Source organism: Limulus polyphemus, unplaced genomic scaffold (genome assembly GCF_000517525.1).
Source record: "Limulus polyphemus unplaced genomic scaffold, Limulus_polyphemus-2.1.2 Scaffold6157, whole genome shotgun sequence".
In the NCBI taxonomy this organism is placed as follows: domain Eukaryota; kingdom Metazoa; phylum Arthropoda; class Merostomata; order Xiphosura; family Limulidae; genus Limulus; species Limulus polyphemus.
In genome coordinates, this window is record NW_013671767.1 from 18,623 (window position 1) to 25,115 (window position 6,493).

The following is a 6,493-nucleotide window of genomic DNA, read 5'->3' on the forward strand; positions in this document are numbered from 1 at the left end:
TTTTCGACAAAGGTTTGTTTGTTTGTTTTTGAATTTTGAGCAAAGCTACACGAGAGCTATCTGCAATAGCCGTTCCTAATTTAGTAGTGTAAGACTAGAGGGAAGGCAGCTAGTCATCACCACCCACCGCCAAATTTTGGGCTACTCTTTTACCAACGAATAGTCGAGCGCCCTAACCACCTGGCCATGACGGGCCTTCGCCAAAAGTAAAATTGAAAATATACAACTCTTAATGCATACGATTCATCAAATATTATCAACTAAGCCTTGTTATAGACGTGATACATTAAGTCTTAATAACTAAGCCGTATTATAGGTGTGATTTGTTTATATTGTTACGTCTCCGTTCGTTAGTTAATTTTCCGTATAAATTCTTTCCGAAGAAACTTTACCGATACAAGTCCTTTCTTTAAATAAAACTGGTTTATTCTTTCTGAATACAACTTTGCGATACACTTAATTTCAACAGTCGCGCTATAACAAACGCTATAATTCACAACGAACGTCTCACGTGCCCAACAATATTCTCTCTCTGTCCGCAGTTCAATTACTCATTGTTGTTGCCGTCACGTTGTGACCGTCTTATATATAAAAGAATGCCGAGATCTAGTAAACTCCCGATATTTCAGGAAGGGACGTGAACGTTCGAAAAGCTTGTGGCGTGATACTAGCGTCACGTGACCCCCGATGTCGTAACAATATAATTCCGAAGTTATACATTCAAGAAATGAACATAACAAGAGGCAACAATACAGAAAAAATAAGTACAACGACAAAATTCACCCTATTCTTCCTATTACTGACGTTTCACCGTTTCTATGCAATAAAACAAGAGAACATACAAAGGTGTGAAATCATTACTTTACTGTTTCGACAATGTTTTTTAAACTTAAATATGTATATATTAATATTATAAATTATGGAAACTATAACTTTCTTCTTCCAATATGGGTGTTATCTTTAGTTAAATACTAGTTTCATAAATAAAAACGTATAACTGGAACATTGAAAATGAATAACAAGATTACAACTTCAATACACCAGAACCTAGGCTACTGAACACTATCTTATTCTACCGTCATAAACACAGGCTAAATCCAAGGAGGCAGTCTTAGCAGCGTTAATTAAGAACCTCGAAACCCACTTTTACATATTTGACTTATATATCAACTGTAAATTATATTAGTCTTCTAGGAGCATGCCTCCAGACCCCCCCCCCCCCTATATTGAGTTGCATTTGGCAGTACGGGAGCTGCTTTTAGCAGCTTCTTATATTTTCAATCTGTCATTGTAAAATTTGCATGTCTAGCCAAGTACCTCCACTTTACATCTTCTTCCTACAACACTGTCTATACTGACACATCAGTGGAATTATAACAAGATTTGGAATTGTAAATAATTACCGACATTGAATTCTCGCTCGAATTAAATTAACAGTAAGTAAGAGATCGTTTTTTTGAGTAATTATTTCAAGGTGATACGAAAAGGATCAGAAAGTTAACCATTAAAGTCTTAAATCAATAGAGGAATAAAGAACGAGAGGTTGGAAACATTTGTTTCAAAATGGTAATAATTAGGATGATTAATTTTTAAAATATTTTAAATTTAAAAACGTACAAAAAATTCAGGAGAATGCAATAATTATCTACTACTATTAAACACCTTCATTTGCTAAGATTTACCACGCATACTTTACCATCAGAAGCAGCTGATTCCCGTCTTTGTAAGACGCATGCTCACAACAAGAACAATCGGTGGTAAAGGTACAAACTCAGCTTTCTCTGAGAGTTTTCAGCAAGCGTGACAAACCACGTTGAGCCAAGTTCAAGAAAAGACGAACTGAGACTCATGCTAATTCACGAATTATCTCTAAAGGCTTAGGTAATGCCAAATGAATAATTCAGAGGGCGGAAGGAGATCAAATGTAGTGATCACCATTTCATGCGTCTAGTTACCACACGAAGTCAGTTCTGACTTCATAATTAGTTACCAGGTTAATTATACTTCGTGTTTGAAAACCTGCACCACAAAGTCGTTATTTCGAAGCTCTTCTTGTCCTATCAAAAAACGATATCAACTAATTAATTGCTGCTAATTCGTGGAGTTTTTCACGTGATGCATGCATCGTTTTAAATAGGGAGAACAGAAAAACAACGATCATTTAAGGTCGAGCTTTTCTGAAAAACGATAAACACTATAAAATATCCTTCGAAGCTTGGAGCTACATGTGTAGGTACTTGCCATACCAGAAACTGTATCTTCAACCGTGAAATAGAAAGTTGGACGGCGTGTTTCACCCTTCTGAAGGAGTACATCTTCATTTCGTCAGTAGAAGTGAAAAAGGTGTAAGTTATCAGTTGCTTTTCATTTGAAAAGTTTAAAACTTTCTTCTTTTGTTGTTATAAAGTCTGCTCAGTCTTAAATCTTTATTAATGTGCATTTTTTTTAACCTGAGAAATTATAATTATATACTTTCAGGCTTAAGTTGTTTGTTTTCTGGCTTGAGATTGAGAAATTGTAATTGAATATCGTATGATGTTTGTTTTTATGTTTACAGGAAGGTAGCACGAAGAACTTCTAAAATGCGGACGATTTTTTTTTTTCTGTAGAAATGTTATACTAAAAATGGTGTTGTATTCCTGGTTGAATTTTCTGTTAGCTATCGCTAGTTTTGGAACGAATGGTGGTATTGACATTATAACGCCACCAGGGCATGTTTGGTGATACATTTCGATCCTGCGACCCGCAGATTTCGAGTAGCGCGCCCTAACCACCAGTCCAAGCCAGGCTCTAACAAGAGAGGATTTTCAGACTTAGTTAAATTAACCCGCCTTTGATGGTCAAGCGTCTGTACGAGATTAGCCTATATCTAAATATAATGTCCTTGTCTGATAAAATAACAATAAATATATCCTCGTCCTGCATCGCTCGCGCATTAATTGTATAAAATAGAAATCCAAGTTACTTAGTTTAAAATTTTGAATGCTTCTTTGATTGCGTTCCTCTAATTGAATAAACTGGTATATAACGATCTTCTGTGGACGATACTTTATCAGTTGATTACAGCGCCACCTTTTTTCATATGGGATAATGGAAAATTATTGCCATTTTTTTATGAGTTTGACATTTTACCATCAAAACCTCTTTATTTTATTTTTAATTTATATATTTTAAATGTTATATAAAAAGCTCGTAGTTAAAGTTTGAGAACCAGTCTTGCAGTTAACGCATGAATCAGCTTTTTTATCGCTCAAAGCTGTTCACATCAACCCTTCAGCGATTAGTGCACAAATACAAGAAAAAATCGTAATAAAATATTACTGTTACGTAACCAACAATCTGTCTGGCCTTGTGGATGTGTGCTAACAGGCAGGACGAGATATTCAGAAGCACAACGCTTATCTATATGATATAAACCGTTTCGTACGAACTGAAACCCTAATCGTGCCCACTAGAAAATTCAACAATATTTCAAATATTCATCGTAAATCCTAACTAATCCCAGAGAATCTGTAGAGTTCATCAGCATGCATAATCCAGCAAGGGGAAAGTAATTTTAGTTTTTAGGGCAAGTTGGTCTCTTCTTTTGTCAAAACAGGATTATAAGTTACATATTTTAACTTAAATATTTAATTTAACATATATATATATAGATATTTGTATAAAAGTATTATTTTTGAAAGTCAATGCAGTACAGAATTACAATGCTTTGAAAAGGAGTACCCCCCCCAGCGGCATGTCTGCGGACTTACAACACTAGAAACCGGGTTTCGATACCCATGGTGGGCAGATCACAGATAGTCCATTGTGTAGCTTTGTGCTTAAATTCAAACAAACATTGAAAAGGAGGATCGTTAACTCGCAAAATATCGAACTTTTAAAAAAATAAAGTAGGCCTAACACTGCGAAAATTTAGACGTCATCTCAACACCCTTTCTTCATCATTATCTTCATTTTTTTACTAATAATCCTCATCATTCTTTGCATGAATACTTACAGATTTGTTTGAAGTGTAATGTTCGAGGTTTAAAAAGGACAACTTAAAATATTTTCAGCCGAAAAATAATTACCTTATTTAGTAAATAATAAAATTAATTTATATTATGTTTGTTTGTTTTTTTATGTGAAAACCAGTTTATGTGAAGGGGGTTGTACGAATGTGGTGAGAAACTGCACTGAGTATTGCCGCAGTCACAGGCGACTTTGATTACAATTAATATAAGTTGTATTATACGTTTAACGCATTCCTTACATCCTACATGTAACATATCCACACAGATTTGAAAGAAACACAGTTTATAAACTTACAACACATGGGCTTACAATCGAACGGTTTAAACGTTTTGACCTCAACTACGTAATCATGATTTTCAATTTTATTCCTCTTCTTTCTTGTCTATATATATATTTTTTTTTTTTTTCGTGTGCATGATCTTGAAAGTAAGAACTCAGACCAGATAAGTTTATGATAACATTTTGGATAAAACAAAACCAAACATAAACTTATTCAAGTGTAATGCGCGATACAGAATAAGAAATAAAAACACAACAGGCCATCTGTTCTGTGCCCACCACGAGTATCTAAACCCGGGTTTTTAGCTTTATAAACCGTCAGACTTGCCGATGAGCCACCACGGGGGCTGGTTAGTAGGATTGGAGGTTCTTTAGAAAGTGACCAATACTTCGGTGTTGTGGTGGGTCGTCTTCATGTAGGACGGGCGTGGCCTAGGGTTTAACGTACCCGCAAAAATGCGCTTCGCTCTCAATGGGTATGGTAGTTGAGTGATGGTCAAACCCACTAAATCGGTCAGACAAGAGCGTGCTCTTGACTCGCTGCCTTCTCTCTAGTCTAAATTAGGGCCGACGAGCGCAGATAACTTGCATGTAACTTTGCTTTGTTTGTTTGTTTGATTGTAATTAAGCACAAAGCTACATAATAGTCTATCTGTGCTCTGCCCACCACGGGTATCGAAACCCGGATTCTAGCGTTGTTAGTCCGCAGACATACCGCTGTGCCATTGGGGAGTGGGGCGTGTAACTTTGCACAAATTCAAAAACAAAGAAACAACCGTGAGGTCGTGAATTAAGTGTACATCATTCATTGATCGAGAACTTTTTTTTTTCCTTTATAGCATGGACGTCCGCAGAAAATTTTCCAGGGAGGGGCAAAGTTTTCCAGGGTGTGGGTGGAAAACGTAGTGTGAAATTGTGAAGTGAATAAAAAAAAATCATATTCATATGTTGAATGAATTAAAGAAAGAATTATGTTTTTCATTTTCCTTCTGCCCCCCTGCGGAAGCCCATGCTTCTTAGAACTGTTAACCTTTTAATAGTAAAGTTAGATAAATGTGTATTATTTTAACCAAACAGCAAAATTCTGAAGAAAAATATGTAAAGTTAAGATAGGTGGAGTCGCTTGAGTTGTTGACAAGTGACTAACTTCAGCATAACTTGTTTAGTGTGTGTGAAGTCCTGGGTTCGATCCCTAGCTAGTGGAGTCGCTTGAGTTGTTAACAAGTGACTAACTTCAGCATAACTTGTTTAGTGTGTGTGAAGTCCTGGGTTCGATCCCTAGCTAGTGGAGTCGCTTGAGTTGTTAACAAGGGACTAACTTCAGCATAACTTGTTTAGTGTGTGTGAAGTCCTAGGTTCGATCCCTAGCTAGTCAGGGAAATGAAAAAATAGGATTACCAAAGCAGGAAAGAAGTACATACATTAAAAGGGGTCGTTTTCAACTTCTAATTTTAGGTTTAAATTGCATAAATGACATTAAAGACGTAAAGTTATATATGAAGTTATGTTGAATGACAGGATAAGGGGGACATCTCGTGGGGGTTAATTAAGCTTGTAATTACTATCGGAACATCTTTTCGTGTGTGTAGATAATGGAATAGGCGGAAAAAGTAATTTGACTCGCCGTTCAATGTTGAATATATCCTCTATGTTGTAAACCTGTTATTAAACATTAAGGTATAAACACAGCTGGTTATATAAAACGTTATTACCGAGATCAGTTCAGACGGTTGAAATACCGTTACGTTGATGTGTTGGCCACTAATTAGGGTTTGTGAGCACGTGTCCCAAGACGAAGAATTGACGTCAGAATTCCATTTAGTTCAACATATAATTTTTTACTTAAATGCAAATGATAAAGTGATCTTAATTTCCGTTGATGTGTTAGTGTTTAGTAGTTTCGACCACATGAGCTAAACGGACGTGTTGAATATTTGTAGGGTCCGAGTAGAGCCATACCTGATTTTAAACTACTACTACCAACCTCTGTAAATAAATTCCCACCAGATATAGTTGAAAAACTCTCCAACATTCCCCACAATAAAACTCAACTCACGAACAAAATTGACACTAACAAATCCAACAACAGCACATTACACTGCAGTTTACTTTTTGTTCCTGAAACCAGCTCAAGAATTATCCACACTTGGACTAAACTAGCCAGTAAACACAATATTCCTGTCAACGTCAAATTCTCACC

At 36.0% G+C, this 6,493-nt stretch overlaps 1 protein-coding gene across 2 annotated transcripts in view; it reads left to right on the plus strand.

Moving 5' to 3' along the window:
• The first annotated feature begins 1,784 nt into the window (after window positions 1-1,784).
• The window catches only part of LOC106473419 (protein trapped in endoderm-1-like), a 13,582-nt gene continuing 8,873 nt past the window's right edge, over window positions 1,785-6,493 (plus strand). Inside the window, exon 1 of one of the 2 annotated variants that reach the window (XM_013934100.2) lies at window positions 1,785-2,345. The gene's annotated coding sequence lies outside the window, so the exon portion shown is untranslated. The remainder of the gene's footprint in view (window positions 2,346-6,493) is intronic. The other variant, XM_022401865.1, reaches the window with a different exon arrangement.